Below are 12,974 nucleotides of genomic sequence, written 5' to 3' on the forward strand. Positions count from 1 at the left end.
AACACGCGAGTCGGGTTGAAAATGATCTTCGATGCGTTTCCAGGCTACCACAAGATCCTCTATATCGGCAATTATACACCTGTAATTCTTTGATATGTTCAGGTATATAGCACTGTATGCTTTATCCTTTCTACAGTAGAAGTCTTTTAATTCCTTACATTTTGTTTCATCGGGTTTAATTTCAGATCCAATGACGATCCGCCAACAGTTCCTTTCAATCAATAACACCTTGATATCATCTCGCCATGATGAGTAGTTATTAGCATCGAGTGGTTCTATAGTTGACTCCATCTTTTATAAAGGAACTTCAGCTCGCCGTCACAATAGTCTGTTCTTAATTTCCTCTCTAAATTCCTTTAATTTTATTTGTCACCATAAGCCTCTTGGTTAGTGACTGGGCCTATAACCTTGTTACAATGATATTTTATAAAACAGCTGTGAATTCAGTCGTTTGATATTAGAGTATTGCAGTGGAAATGATGATGAATAAAAAGTCTCCAAAGATTGGGTCCGACAAAAGAAAAGATTTAATTTAAATACAATTTATTACGAGGAAATAGAATTGAACACATGATGAACTATTTACAGATATGACAGGGAAAACTTATAAAAACATAAACGATCATTACAGGATCTGAGACAAATACAGAACCAAAACATCTTACAAACAGAAAGACACGTATTTTATCTCATGTCTTAATTCTAAAGTTTTTATATTACAGTTGCTAGGTTACATAACTATCAGATGCGATACCAATTAAATAGTTAAGTGTTTAATGTCACGTGAAGTGATTTATTCATACCAATGACGAACAAAAGCAGGTTCAAAATGCATAGCATCATTTTTTCAATAAAGTACGGGAGACAAAATAATTTGGAATTTATAACCTTAATGCCGAAATTTAAAAACAGTCTCCAAAGAGGAAGAAAGAGACGTAAATAAATAAATCGAAAAAAAAAAAAAACATCTGCTGCGAAGATTTCGGCAAAAGCACATATTTTTAATCCTTTCTAAAATAAACTCGCCCCCGGGTGGGCTCGAACCACCAACCTTTCGGTAACAGCCGATTGCGCCACGGAGGCTAATGTGATACGCACTTTTTCATTCGTCTCCAAAGAGGACGAAAGAGACTTCAGTAAATAAATCGGAAACCACACATGTGCTGTGAAGATTTCTTCAGCAGCACAAATTTTTAATCCTGTCTAAAATAAATTCGCCCCCGGGTGGGCTCTAACCACCAACATTTCGGTTAACATCCGGACGCGCTAGCCGATTGCGACACGGAGGCTCCTGTGATGTATTGTTTTTCATTCGTCTCCAAAGAGGAAGAAAGAGACATAAGTAAAATCGGAAACAACACATCTGCTGTAAAGATTTCTTCAGCAGCACATATTTTTAATGCTTTAAAAAATGAATCCGCCCCCAGGTGGGCTCGAACCACCAACCTTTCGATTAAAAGCCGAACGCTCTAGCCGATTGCGCCACAGAGGGTCCTGCTCGGCATTCTTTTTCATTTGTCTCCAAAGAGGAAGAAAGAGACTTAAGTAAAATGGGAAAAAACACATCTGCTCTGAAGATTTCTTCAGCAGCACATATTTTTAATCCTTTCTAAAATAAACTCGCCCGTGGTGGGCTCGAACCACCAACCTTTCGGTTAACAGCCGAACGCGCTAGCCGATTGCGCCACGGAGGCTCCTGTGATGGATACTTTTTCATTCGTCTCAAAAGAGGAAGAAAGAGACGTAAGTAAAATCGGAAACAACACATCTGCTGTGAAGATTTCTTCAGCAGCACATATTTTTAATCCTTTCTAAAATAAATTCGCCCCCGGGTGGGCTCGAACCACCAACCTTTCGGTTAACAGCCGAACGCGCTAGCCGATTGCGCCACGGAGGCTGCTGTGATGCATTGTTTTTCATTCGTCTTCAAAGATTAAGAAAGAGACGTAAGTAAAATCGGAAACTACACATCTGCTGTGAAGATTTCTTCAGCAGCAATATTTTTAATCCTTTCTAAAATAAATTCGCCCCCGGGTGGGCTCGAACCACCAACCTTTCGGTTAAAAGCCGAACGCGCCACGGAGGCTCCTGTGATGCATTGTTTTTCATTCGTCTCCAAAGAGGAAGAAAGAGACGAATGTAAAATCGGAAACCAGACATCTGCTGTGAAGATTTCTTCAGCAGCACATAAATTAATTCTTTCTAAAATAAACTCGCCCCCGGTTGGGCTCGAACCTCCAACCTTTCGGTTAACAGCCGAACGCGCTAGCCGATTGCGCCACGGAGGCTCCTGTGATGCATTGTTTTTCATTCGTCTCCAAAGAGGAAGAAAGAGACGAATGTAAAATCGGAAACTACAGATCTGCTTTGAAGAGTTCTTCAGCAGCACATATTTTTAATCCTTTCTAAAAAAAATTCGCCCCCGGGTGGGCTCGAACCACCAACCTTTCGGTTAACAGCCGAACGCGCTAGCCGATTGCGCCACGGAGGCTCCTGTGATGGATACTTTTTCCTTCGTCTCCAAAGTGGAAGAAAGAGACGCAAGTAAAATCGGAAACAACACATCTGCTGTGAAGATTTCTTCAGCAGCACATATTTTTTATCCTTTCTAAAATAAACTCGCCCCCGGGTGGGCTCGAACCACCAACCTTTCGGTTAAAAGCCGAACGCGCCACGGAGGCTCCTGTGATGCATTGTTTTTCATTCGTCTCCAAAGAGGAAGAAAGAGACGAATGTAAAATCGGAAACCAGATATCTGCTGTGAAGATTTCTTCAGAAGCACATATTTTTAATCCTTTCTAAAATAAACTCGCCCCCAGGTGGGCTCGAACCACCAACCTTTCGGTTAACAGCCGAACGCGCTAGCCGATTGCGCCACGGAGGCTCTTCTGATGCAATGTTTTTCATTCGTCTCCAAAGAGGAAGAAAGAGACGAATGTAAAATCGGAAACCAGATATCTGCTGTGAAGAATTCTTCATCAGCACATATTTTTAATTCTTTCTAAAATAACCTCGCCCCCGGGTGGGCTCGAACCACCAACCTTTCGGTTAACAGCCGGACGCGCTAGCCGATTGCGCCATGGAGGCTCCTGTGAGGCATTGTTTTTCATTCGTCTCCAAAGAGGAAGAAAGAGACGCAAGTAAAATCAGAAACAACACATCTGCTGTGAAGATTTCTTCAGCAGCACATATTTTTAATCCTTTCTAAAATAAACTCGCCCCCGGGTGCTCTCGAACCACCAACCTTTCGATTAACAGCCGAACACGCTAGCCGATCTCGCCACGGAGGCTCCTGTGATGCATTGTTTTTCATTCGTCTCCAAAGAGGAAGAAAGAGACGTAAAAAAAATCGGAAACTACAGATCTGCTTTGAAGATTTCTTCAGCAGCACATATTTTTTATCCTTTCTAAAATAAACTCGCCCCCGGGTGGGCTCGAACCACCAACCTTTCGGTTAAAAGCCGAACGCGCCATGGAGGCTCCTCTGATGCATTGTTTGTCATTCGTCTCCAAAGAGGAAGAAAGAGACGAATGTAAAATCGGAAACCAGACATCTGCTGTGAAGATTTCTTCAGAATCACATATTTTTAATTCTTTCTAAAAAAAACTCGCCCCCGCGTGGGCTCGAACAACCAACCTTTCGGTTAACAGCCGAACGCGCTAGCCGATCTCGCCACGGAGGCTCCTGTGATGCATTGTTTTTCATTCGTCTCCAAAGAGGAAGAAAGAGACGTAAGTAAAATCGGAAACAACACATCTGCTGTGAAGATTTCTTCAGCAGCACATATTTTTAATCCTTTCTAAAATAAACTCGCCCCCGGGTGGGCTCGAACCACCAACCTTTCGGTTAACAGCCGAACGGGCTTGCCAATTGCGCAACGGAGGCACCTCTGATGCATTGTTTTTCATTCGTCTCCAAAGAGGAAGAAAGAGACGAATGTAAAATCGGAAACCAGACATCTGCTGTGTAGATTTCTTCAGCAGCACATAAATTAATTCTTTCTAATATAAACTCGCCCCCGGGTGGGCTCGAACCACCAACCTTTCGGTTAACAGCCGAACGCGCTAGCCGATTGCGCCACGGAGGCACCTGTGGTGCATTGTTTTTCATTCGTCTCCAAAGAGGAAGAAAGAGACGAATGTAAAATCGGAAACCAGACATCTGCTGTGAAGATTTCTTCAGCAGCACATATTTTTAATTCTTTCTAAAATAAACTCGCCCCCGGGTGGGCTCGAACCACCAACCTTTCGGTTAACATCCGAACGCGCTAGCCGATTGCGCCATGGAGGCTCCTGTGAGGCGTTGTTTTTCATTCGTCTCCAAAGAGGAAGAAAGAGACGCAAGTAAAATAAGAAACAACACAACTGCTGTGAAGATTTCTTCAGCAGCACATATTTTTTATCCTTTCTAAAATGAACTCGCCCCCGGGTGGGCTCGAACCACCAACCTTTCGGTTAAAAGCCGAACGCGCCACGGAGGCTCCTGTGATGCATTGTTTTTCATTCGTCTCCAAAGAGGAAGAAAGAGACGTAAGTAAAATCGGAAACTACAGATCTGCTTTGAAGAGTTCTTCAGCAGCACATATTTTTAATCCTTTCTAAAAAAAATTCGCCCCCTGGTGGGCTCGAACCACCAAGGTTTCGGTTAACAGCCGAACGCGCTAGCCGATTGCGCCACGGAGGCTGCTGTGATGCATTGTTTTTCATTCGTCTTCAAAGAGGAAGAAAGAGACGTAAGTAAAATCGGAAACAACACATCTGCTGTGAAGATTTCTTCAGCAGCACATATTTTTAATCCTTTCTAAAATAAACTCGCCCCCGGGTGGGCTCGAACCACCAACATTTCGGTTAACAGCCGAACGGGCTTGCCAATTGCGCAACGGAGGCTCCTGTGATGCATTGTTTTTCATTCGTCTCCAAAGAGGAAGAAAGAGACGTAAGTAAAATCGGAAACTACACGTCTGCTTTGAAGATTTCTTCAGCAGCACATATTTTTAATCCTTTCTAAAATAAACTCGCCCGTGGTGGGCTCGAACCACCAACCTTTCGGTTAACAGCCGAACGCGCTAGCCGATTGCGCCACGGAGGCTCCTGTGATGGATACTTTTTCCTTCGTCTCCAAAGTGGAAGAAAGAGACGCAAGTAAAATCGGAAACAACACATCTGCTGTGAAGATTTCTTCAGCAGCACATATTTTTAATCCTTTCTAAAATAAACTCGCCCCCGGGTGGGCTCGAACCACCAACCTTTCGGTTAAAAGCCGAACGCGCCACGGAGGCTCCTGTGATGCATTGTTTTTCATTCGTCTCCAAAGAGGAAGAAAGAGACGAATGTAAAATCGGAAACCAGACATCTGCTGTGAAGATTTCTTCAGCAGCACATAAATTAATTCTTTCTAAAATAAACTCGCCCCCGGGTGGGCTCGAACCACCAACCTTTCGGTTAACAGCCGAACGCGCTAGCCGATTGCGCCACGGAGGCTCCTCTGATGCAATGTTTTTCATTCGTCTCCAAAGAGGAAGAAAGAGACGAATGTAAAATCGGAAACCAGATATCTGCTGTGAAGATTTCTTCAGCAGCACATATTTTTAATTCTTTCTAAAATTACCTCGCCCCCGGGTGGGCTCGAACCACCAACCTTTCGGTTAACAGCCGAACGCGCCAGCCGATTGCGCCATGGAGGCTCCTGTGAGGCATTGTTTTTCATTCGTCTCCAAAGAGGAAGAAAGAGACGCAAGTAAAATCAGAAACAACACATCTGCTGTGAAGATTTCTTCAGCAGCACATATTTTTAATTCTTTCTAAAATAAACTCGCCCCCGGGTGGGCTCGAACCACCAACCTTTCGGTTAACAGCCGAACGCGCTAGCCGATTGCGCCATGGAGGCTCCTGTGAGGCATTGTTTTTCATTCGTCTCCAAAGAGGAAGAAAGAGACGCAAGTAAAATAAGAAACAACACAACTGCTGTGAAGATTTCTTCAGCAGCACATATTTTTTATCCTTTCTAAAATGAACTCGCCCCCGGGTGGGCTCGAACCACCAACCTTTCGGTTAAAAGCCGAACGCGCCACGGAGGCTCCTGTGATGCATTGTTTTTCATTCGTCTCCAAAGAGGAAGAAAGAGACGTAAAAAAAATCGGAAACTACAGATCTGCTTTGAAGAGTTCTTCAGCAGCACATATTTTTAATCCTTTCTAAAAAAAATTCGCCCCCTGGTGGGCTCGAACCACCAAGGTTTCGGTTAACAGCCGAACGCGCTAGCCGATTGCGCCACGGAGGCTGCTGTGATGCATTGTTTTTCATTCGTCTTCAAAGAGGAAGAAAGAGACGTAAGTAAAATCGGAAACAACACATCTGCTGTGAAGATTTCTTCAGCAGCACATATTTTTAATCCTTTCTAAAATAAACTCGCCCCCGGGTGGGCTCGAACCACCAACATTTCGGTTAACAGCCGAACGGGCTTGCCAATTGCGCAACGGAGGCTCCTGTGATGCATTGTTTTTCATTCGTCTCCAAAGAGGAAGAAAGAGACGTAAGTAAAATCGGAAACTACACGTCTGCTTTGAAGATTTCTTCAGCAGCACATATTTTTTATCCTTTCTAAAATGAACTCGCCCCCGGGTGGGCTCGAACCACCAACCTTTCGGTTAAAAGCCGAACGCGCCACGGAGGCTCCTGTGATGCATTGTTTTTCATTCGTCTCCAAAGAGGAAGAAAGAGACGAATGTAAAATCGGAAACCAGACATCTACTGTGAAGATTTCTTCAGCAGCACATAAATTAATTCTTTCTAAAATAAACTCGCCCCCGGGTGGGCTCGAACCACCAACCTTTCGGTTAACAGCCGAACGCGCTAGCCGATTGCGCCACGGAGGCTCCTCTGATGCAATGTTTTTCATTCGTCTCCAAAGAGGAAGAAAGAGACGAATGTAAAATCGGAAACCAGATATCTGCTGTGAAGATTTCTTCAGCAGCACATATTTTTAATTCTTTCTAAAATAACCTCGCCCCCGGGTGGGCTCGAACCACCAACCTTTCGGTTAACAGCCGAACGCGCCAGCCGATTGCGCAATGGAGGCTCCTGTGAGGCATTGTTTTTCATTCGTCTCCAAAGAGGAAGAAAGAGACGCAAGTAAAATCAGAAACAACACATCTGCTGTGAAGATTTCTTCAGCAGCACATATTTTTAATTCTTTCTAAAATAAACTCGCCCCCGGGTGGGCTTGAACCACCAACCTTTCGGTTAACAGCCGAACGCGCTAGCCGATTGCGCCACGGAGGCTCCTGTTATGCATTGTTTTTCATTCGTCTCCAAAGAGGAAGAAAGAGACGAATGTAAAATCGGAAACCAGATATCTGCTGTGAAGATTTCTTCAGAAGCACATATTTTTAATCCTTTCTAAAATAAACTCGCCCCCGGGTGGGCTCGAACCACCAACCTTTCGGTTAACAGCCGAACGCGCTAGCCGATTGCGCCACGGAGGCTCCTCTGATGCAATGTTTTTCATTCGTCTCCAAAGAGGAAGAAAGAGACGAATGCAAAATCGGAAACCAGATATCTGCTGTGAAGATTACTTCAGCAGCACATATTTTTAATTCTTTCTAAAATAACCTCGCCCCCGGGTGGGCTCGAACCACCAACCTTTCGGTTAACAGCCGAACGCGCTAGCCGATTGCGCCATGGAGGCTCCTGTGAGGCATTGTTTTTCATTCGTCTCCAAAGAGGAAGAAAGAGACGCAAGTAAAATCAGAAACAACACATCTGCTGTGAAGATTTCTTCAGCAGCACATATTTTTAATCCTTTCTAAAATAAATTCGCCCCCGGGTGGGCTCGAACCACCAACCTTTCGGTTAACAGCCGAACGCGCTAGCCGATTGCGCCACGGAGGCTGCTGTGATGCATTGTTTTTCATTCGTCTTCAAAGATTAAGAAAGAGACGTAAGTAAAATCGGAAACTACACATCTGCTGTGAAGATTTCTTCAGCAGCAATATTTTTAATCCTTTCTAAAATAAATTCGCCCCCGGGTGGGCTCGAACCACCAACCTTTCGGTTAAAAGCCGAACGCGCCACGGAGGCTCCTGTGATGCATTGTTTTTCATTCGTCTCCAAAGAGGAAGAAAGAGACGAATGTAAAATCGGAAACCAGACATCTGCTGTGAAGATTTCTTCAGCAGCACCTAAATTAATTCTTTCTAAAATAAACTCGCCCCCGGTTGGGCTCGAACCTCCAACCTTTCGGTTAACAGCCGAACGCGCTAGCCGATTGCGCCACGGAGGCTCCTGTGATGCATTGTTTTTCATTCGTCTCCAAAGAGGAAGAAAGAGACGAATGTAAAATCGGAAACTACAGATCTGCTTTGAAGATTTCTTCAGCAGCACATATTTTTAATCCTTTCTAAAAAAAATTCGCCCCCGGGTGGGCTCGAACCACCAACCTTTCGGTTAACAGCCGAACGCGCTAGCCGATTGCGCCACGGAGGCTCCTGTGATGCATTGTTTTTCATTCGTCTCCAAAGAGGAAGAAAGAGACGTAAGTAAAATCGGAAACTACACATCTGCTTTGAAGATTTCTTCAGCAGCACATATTTTTAATCCTTTCTAAAATAAACTCGCCCGTGGTGGGCTCGAACCACCAACCTTTCGGTTAACAGTCGAACGCGCTAGCCGATTGCGCCACGGAGGCTCCTGTGATGGATACTTTTTCCTTCGTCTCCAAAGTGGAAGAAAGAGACGCAAGTAAAATCGGAAACAACACATCTGCTGTGAAGATTTCTTCAGCAGCACATATTTTTTATCCTTTCTAAAATAAACTCGCCCCCGGGTGGGCTCGAACCACCAACCTTTCGGTTAAAAGCCGAACGCGCCACGGAGGCTCCTGTGATGCATTGTTTTTCATTCGTCTCCAAAGAGGAAGAAAGAGACGAATGTAAAATCGGAAACCAGATATCTGCTGTGAAGATTTCTTCAGAAGCACATATTTTTAATCCTTTCTAAAATAAACTCGCCCCCAGGTGGGCTCGAACCACCAACCTTTCGGTTAACAGCCGAACGCGCTAGCCGATTGCGCCACGGAGGCTCTTCTGATGCAATCTTTTTCATTCGTCTCCAAAGAGGAAGAAAGAGACGAATGTAAAATCGGAAACCAGATATCTGCTGTGAAGAATTCTTCAGCAGCACATATTTTTAATTCTTTCTAAAATAACCTCGCCCCCGGGTGGGCTCGAACCACCAACCTTTCGGTTAACAGCCGGACGCGCTAGCCGATCTCGCCACGGAGGCTCCTGTGATGCATTGTTTTTCATTCGTCTCCAAAGAGGAAGAAAGAGACGTAAAAAAAATCGGAAACTACAGATCTGCTTTGAAGATTTCTTCAGCAGCACATATTTTTTATCCTTTCTAAAATAAACTCGCCCCCGGGTGGGCTCGAACCACCAACCTTTCGGTTAAAAGCCGAACGCGCCATGGAGGCTCCTCTGATGCATTGTTTGTCATTCGTCTCCAAAGAGGAAGAAAGAGACGAATGTAAAATCGGAAACCAGACATCTGCTGTGAAGATTTCTTCAGAATCACATATTTTTAATTCTTTCTAAAAAAAACTCGCCCCCGCGTGGGCTCGAACAACCAACCTTTCGGTTAACAGCCGAACGCGCTAGCCGATCTCGCCACGGAGGCTCCTGTGATGCATTGTTTTTCATTCGTCTCCAAAGAGGAAGAAAGAGACGTAAGTAAAATCGGAAACAACACATCTGCTGTGAAGATTTCTTCAGCAGCACATAAATTAATTCTTTCTAATATAAACTCGCCCCCGGGTGGGCTCGAACCACCAACCTTTCGGTTAACAGCCGAACGCGCTAGCCGATTGCGCCACGGAGGCACCTGTGGTGCATTGTTTTTCATTCGTCTCCAAAGAGGAAGAAAGAGACGAATGTAAAATCGGAAACCAGACATCTGCTGTGAAGATTTCTTCAGCAGCACATATTTTTAATTCTTTCTAAAATAAACTCGCCCCCGGGTGGGCTCGAACCACCAACCTTTCGGTTAACAGCCGAACGCGCTAGCCGATTGCGCCATGGAGGCTCCTGTGAGGCATTGTTTTTCATTCGTCTCCAAAGAGGAAGAAAGAGACGCAAGTAAAATAAGAAACAACACAACTGCTGTGAAGATTTCTTCAGCAGCACATATTTTTTATCCTTTCTAAAATGAACTCGCCCCCGGGTGGGCTCGAACCACCAACCTTTCGGTTAAAAGCCGAACGCGCCACGGAGGCTCCTGTGATGTATTGTTTTTCATTCGTCTCCAAAGAGGAAGAAAGAGACGTAAGTAAAATCGGAAACTACAGATCTGCTTTGAAGAGTTCTTCAGCAGCACATATTTTTAATCCTTTCTAAAAAAAATTCGCACCCTGGTGGGCTCGAACCACCAAGGTTTCGGTTAACAGCCGAACGCGCTAGCCGATTGCGCCACGGAGGCTGCTGTGATGCATTGTTTTTCATTCGTCTTCAAAGAGGAAGAAAGAGACGTAAGTAAAATCGGAAACAACACATCTGCTGTGAAGATTTCTTCAGCAGCACATATTTTTAATCCTTTCTAAAATAAACTCGCCCCCGGGTGGGCTCGAACCACCAACATTTCGGTTAACAGCCGAACGGGCTTGCCAATTGCGCAACGGAGGCTCCTGTGATGCATTGTTTTTCATTCGTCTCCAAAGAGGAAGAAAGAGACGTAAGTAAAATCGGAAACTACACGTCTGCTTTGAAGATTTCTTCAGCAGCACATATTTTTAATCCTTTCTAAAATAAACTCGCCCGTGGTGGGCTCGAACCACCAACCTTTCGGTTAACAGCCGAACGCGCTAGCCGATTGCGCCACGGAGGCTCCTGTGATGGATACTTTTTCCTTCGTCTCCAAAGTGGAAGAAAGAGACGCAAGTAAAATCGGAAACAACACATCTGCTGTGAAGATTTCTTCAGCAGCACATATTTTTAATCCTTTCTAAAATAAACTCGCCCCCGGGTGGGCTCGAACCACCAACCTTTCGGTTAAAAGCCGAACGCGCCATGGAGGCTCCTGTGATGCATTGTTTTTCATTCGTCTCCAAAGAGGAAGAAAGAGACGAATGTAAAATCGGAAACCAGACATCTGCTGTGAAGATTTCTTCAGCAGCACATAAATTAATTCTTTCTAAAATAAACTCGCCCCCGGGTGGGCTCGAACCACCAACCTTTCGGTTAACAGCCGAACGCGCTAGCCGATTGCGCCACGGAGGCTCCTCTGATGCAATGTTTTTCATTCGTCTCCAAAGAGGAAGAAAGAGACGAATGTAAAATCGGAAACCAGATATCTGCTGTGAAGATTTCTTCAGCAGCACATATTTTTAATTCTTTCTAATATAAACTCGCCCCCGGGTGGGCTCGAACCACCAACCTTTCGGTTAACAGCCGAACGCGCTAGCCGATTGCGCCACGGAGGCACCTGTGGTGCATTGTTTTTCATTCGTCTCCAAAGAGGAAGAAAGAGACGAATGTAAAATCGGAAACCAGACATCTGCTGTGAAGATTTCTTCAGCAGCACATATTTTTAATTCTTTCTAAAATAAACTCGCCCCCGGGTGGGCTCGAACCACCAACCTTTCGGTTAACAGCCGAACGCGCTAGCCGATTGCGCCATGGAGGCTCCTGTGAGGCATTGTTTTTCATTCGTCTCCAAAGAGGAAGAAAGAGACGCAAGTAAAATAAGAAACAACACAACTGCTGTGAAGATTTCTTCAGCAGCACATATTTTTTATCCTTTCTAAAATGAACTCGCCCCCGGGTGGGCTCGAACCACCAACCTTTCGGTTAAAAGCCGAACGCGCCACGGAGGCTCCTGTGATGTATTGTTTTTCATTCGTCTCCAAAGAGGAAGAAAGAGACGTAAGTAAAATCGGAAACTACAGATCTGCTTTGAAGAGTTCTTCAGCAGCACATATTTTTAATCCTTTCTAAAAAAAATTCGCACCCTGGTGGGCTCGAACCACCAAGGTTTCGGTTAACAGCCGAACGCGCTAGCCGATTGCGCCACGGAGGCTGCTGTGATGCATTGTTTTTCATTCGTCTTCAAAGAGGAAGAAAGAGACGTAAGTAAAATCGGAAACAACACATCTGCTGTGAAGATTTCTTCAGCAGCACATATTTTTAATCCTTTCTAAAATAAACTCGCCCCCGGGTGGGCTCGAACCACCAACATTTCGGTTAACAGCCGAACGGGCTTGCCAATTGCGCAACGGAGGCTCCTGTGATGCATTGTTTTTCATTCGTCTCCAAAGAGGAAGAAAGAGACGTAAGTAAAATCGGAAACTACACGTCTGCTTTGAAGATTTCTTCAGCAGCACATATTTTTAATCCTTTCTAAAATAAACTCGCCCGTGGTGGGCTCGAACCACCAACCTTTCGGTTAACAGCCGAACGCGCTAGCCGATTGCGCCACGGAGGCTCCTGTGATGGATACTTTTTCCTTCGTCTCCAAAGTGGAAGAAAGAGACGCAAGTAAAATCGGAAACAACACATCTGCTGTGAAGATTTCTTCAGCAGCACATATTTTTAATCCTTTCTAAAATAAACTCGCCCCCGGGTGGGCTCGAACCACCAACCTTTCGGTTAAAAGCCGAACGCGCCATGGAGGCTCCTGTGATGCATTGTTTTTCATTCGTCTCCAAAGAGGAAGAAAGAGACGAATGTAAAATCGGAAACCAGACATCTGCTGTGAAGATTTCTTCAGCAGCACATAAATTAATTCTTTCTAAAATAAACTCGCCCCCGGGTGGGCTCGAACCACCAACCTTTCGGTTAACAGCCGAACGCGCTAGCCGATTGCGCCACGGAGGCTCCTCTGATGCAATGTTTTTCATTCGTCTCCAAAGAGGAAGAAAGAGACGAATGTAAAATCGGAAACCAGATATCTGCTGTGAAGATTTCTTCAGCAGCACATATTTT

The 12,974-nt window shown here is 44.8% G+C and overlaps 26 non-coding genes across 26 annotated transcripts; all 26 read right to left on the reverse strand.

The window, feature by feature from the left end:
• Positions 1 to 1,823: 1,823 nt before the first annotated feature.
• On the reverse strand, positions 1,824 to 1,897 carry Trnan-guu (transfer RNA asparagine (anticodon GUU)). Its single transcript has one exon. It is a non-coding gene; the product is annotated as a tRNA-Asn (tRNA).
• Positions 1,898 to 2,214: 317 nt separating this feature from the next.
• Positions 2,215 to 2,288, reverse strand: Trnan-guu (transfer RNA asparagine (anticodon GUU)). The gene has a single exon. It is a non-coding gene; the product is annotated as a tRNA-Asn (tRNA).
• Positions 2,289 to 2,417: 129 nt separating this feature from the next.
• Trnan-guu (transfer RNA asparagine (anticodon GUU)) lies at positions 2,418 to 2,491 on the reverse strand. Its single transcript has one exon. It is a non-coding gene; the product is annotated as a tRNA-Asn (tRNA).
• Positions 2,492 to 2,810: 319 nt separating this feature from the next.
• Trnan-guu (transfer RNA asparagine (anticodon GUU)) lies at positions 2,811 to 2,884 on the reverse strand. Its single transcript has one exon. It is a non-coding gene; the product is annotated as a tRNA-Asn (tRNA).
• Positions 2,885 to 3,013: 129 nt separating this feature from the next.
• On the reverse strand, positions 3,014 to 3,087 carry Trnan-guu (transfer RNA asparagine (anticodon GUU)). Its single transcript has one exon. It is a non-coding gene; the product is annotated as a tRNA-Asn (tRNA).
• Positions 3,088 to 3,812: 725 nt separating this feature from the next.
• Trnan-guu (transfer RNA asparagine (anticodon GUU)) lies at positions 3,813 to 3,886 on the reverse strand. Its single transcript has one exon. It is a non-coding gene; the product is annotated as a tRNA-Asn (tRNA).
• A 128-nt stretch (positions 3,887 to 4,014) lies between these two features.
• Trnan-guu (transfer RNA asparagine (anticodon GUU)) lies at positions 4,015 to 4,088 on the reverse strand. Its single transcript has one exon. It is a non-coding gene; the product is annotated as a tRNA-Asn (tRNA).
• Positions 4,089 to 4,217: 129 nt separating this feature from the next.
• Positions 4,218 to 4,291, reverse strand: Trnan-guu (transfer RNA asparagine (anticodon GUU)). Its single transcript has one exon. It is a non-coding gene; the product is annotated as a tRNA-Asn (tRNA).
• Positions 4,292 to 4,813: 522 nt separating this feature from the next.
• Positions 4,814 to 4,887, reverse strand: Trnan-guu (transfer RNA asparagine (anticodon GUU)). Its single transcript has one exon. It is a non-coding gene; the product is annotated as a tRNA-Asn (tRNA).
• A 520-nt stretch (positions 4,888 to 5,407) lies between these two features.
• On the reverse strand, positions 5,408 to 5,481 carry Trnan-guu (transfer RNA asparagine (anticodon GUU)). The gene has a single exon. It is a non-coding gene; the product is annotated as a tRNA-Asn (tRNA).
• Positions 5,482 to 5,610: 129 nt separating this feature from the next.
• Trnan-guu (transfer RNA asparagine (anticodon GUU)) lies at positions 5,611 to 5,684 on the reverse strand. Its single transcript has one exon. It is a non-coding gene; the product is annotated as a tRNA-Asn (tRNA).
• A 129-nt stretch (positions 5,685 to 5,813) lies between these two features.
• On the reverse strand, positions 5,814 to 5,887 carry Trnan-guu (transfer RNA asparagine (anticodon GUU)). Its single transcript has one exon. It is a non-coding gene; the product is annotated as a tRNA-Asn (tRNA).
• A 914-nt stretch (positions 5,888 to 6,801) lies between these two features.
• Trnan-guu (transfer RNA asparagine (anticodon GUU)) lies at positions 6,802 to 6,875 on the reverse strand. Its single transcript has one exon. It is a non-coding gene; the product is annotated as a tRNA-Asn (tRNA).
• A 332-nt stretch (positions 6,876 to 7,207) lies between these two features.
• On the reverse strand, positions 7,208 to 7,281 carry Trnan-guu (transfer RNA asparagine (anticodon GUU)). The gene has a single exon. It is a non-coding gene; the product is annotated as a tRNA-Asn (tRNA).
• A 129-nt stretch (positions 7,282 to 7,410) lies between these two features.
• On the reverse strand, positions 7,411 to 7,484 carry Trnan-guu (transfer RNA asparagine (anticodon GUU)). The gene has a single exon. It is a non-coding gene; the product is annotated as a tRNA-Asn (tRNA).
• A 129-nt stretch (positions 7,485 to 7,613) lies between these two features.
• On the reverse strand, positions 7,614 to 7,687 carry Trnan-guu (transfer RNA asparagine (anticodon GUU)). The gene has a single exon. It is a non-coding gene; the product is annotated as a tRNA-Asn (tRNA).
• Positions 7,688 to 7,816: 129 nt separating this feature from the next.
• On the reverse strand, positions 7,817 to 7,890 carry Trnan-guu (transfer RNA asparagine (anticodon GUU)). Its single transcript has one exon. It is a non-coding gene; the product is annotated as a tRNA-Asn (tRNA).
• A 317-nt stretch (positions 7,891 to 8,207) lies between these two features.
• Trnan-guu (transfer RNA asparagine (anticodon GUU)) lies at positions 8,208 to 8,281 on the reverse strand. The gene has a single exon. It is a non-coding gene; the product is annotated as a tRNA-Asn (tRNA).
• A 129-nt stretch (positions 8,282 to 8,410) lies between these two features.
• Trnan-guu (transfer RNA asparagine (anticodon GUU)) lies at positions 8,411 to 8,484 on the reverse strand. Its single transcript has one exon. It is a non-coding gene; the product is annotated as a tRNA-Asn (tRNA).
• Positions 8,485 to 9,005: 521 nt separating this feature from the next.
• Trnan-guu (transfer RNA asparagine (anticodon GUU)) lies at positions 9,006 to 9,079 on the reverse strand. Its single transcript has one exon. It is a non-coding gene; the product is annotated as a tRNA-Asn (tRNA).
• Positions 9,080 to 9,803: 724 nt separating this feature from the next.
• Trnan-guu (transfer RNA asparagine (anticodon GUU)) lies at positions 9,804 to 9,877 on the reverse strand. Its single transcript has one exon. It is a non-coding gene; the product is annotated as a tRNA-Asn (tRNA).
• Positions 9,878 to 10,006: 129 nt separating this feature from the next.
• Positions 10,007 to 10,080, reverse strand: Trnan-guu (transfer RNA asparagine (anticodon GUU)). The gene has a single exon. It is a non-coding gene; the product is annotated as a tRNA-Asn (tRNA).
• Positions 10,081 to 11,196: 1,116 nt separating this feature from the next.
• Positions 11,197 to 11,270, reverse strand: Trnan-guu (transfer RNA asparagine (anticodon GUU)). The gene has a single exon. It is a non-coding gene; the product is annotated as a tRNA-Asn (tRNA).
• A 129-nt stretch (positions 11,271 to 11,399) lies between these two features.
• Trnan-guu (transfer RNA asparagine (anticodon GUU)) lies at positions 11,400 to 11,473 on the reverse strand. Its single transcript has one exon. It is a non-coding gene; the product is annotated as a tRNA-Asn (tRNA).
• Positions 11,474 to 11,602: 129 nt separating this feature from the next.
• Positions 11,603 to 11,676, reverse strand: Trnan-guu (transfer RNA asparagine (anticodon GUU)). The gene has a single exon. It is a non-coding gene; the product is annotated as a tRNA-Asn (tRNA).
• A 1,116-nt stretch (positions 11,677 to 12,792) lies between these two features.
• On the reverse strand, positions 12,793 to 12,866 carry Trnan-guu (transfer RNA asparagine (anticodon GUU)). The gene has a single exon. It is a non-coding gene; the product is annotated as a tRNA-Asn (tRNA).
• Between the last annotated feature and the right edge of the window lie 108 nt (positions 12,867 to 12,974).

The sequence above is a fragment of the Argiope bruennichi genome, chromosome 10 (genome assembly GCF_947563725.1).
Source record: "Argiope bruennichi chromosome 10, qqArgBrue1.1, whole genome shotgun sequence".
NCBI lineage: Eukaryota > Metazoa > Arthropoda > Arachnida > Araneae > Araneidae > Argiope > Argiope bruennichi.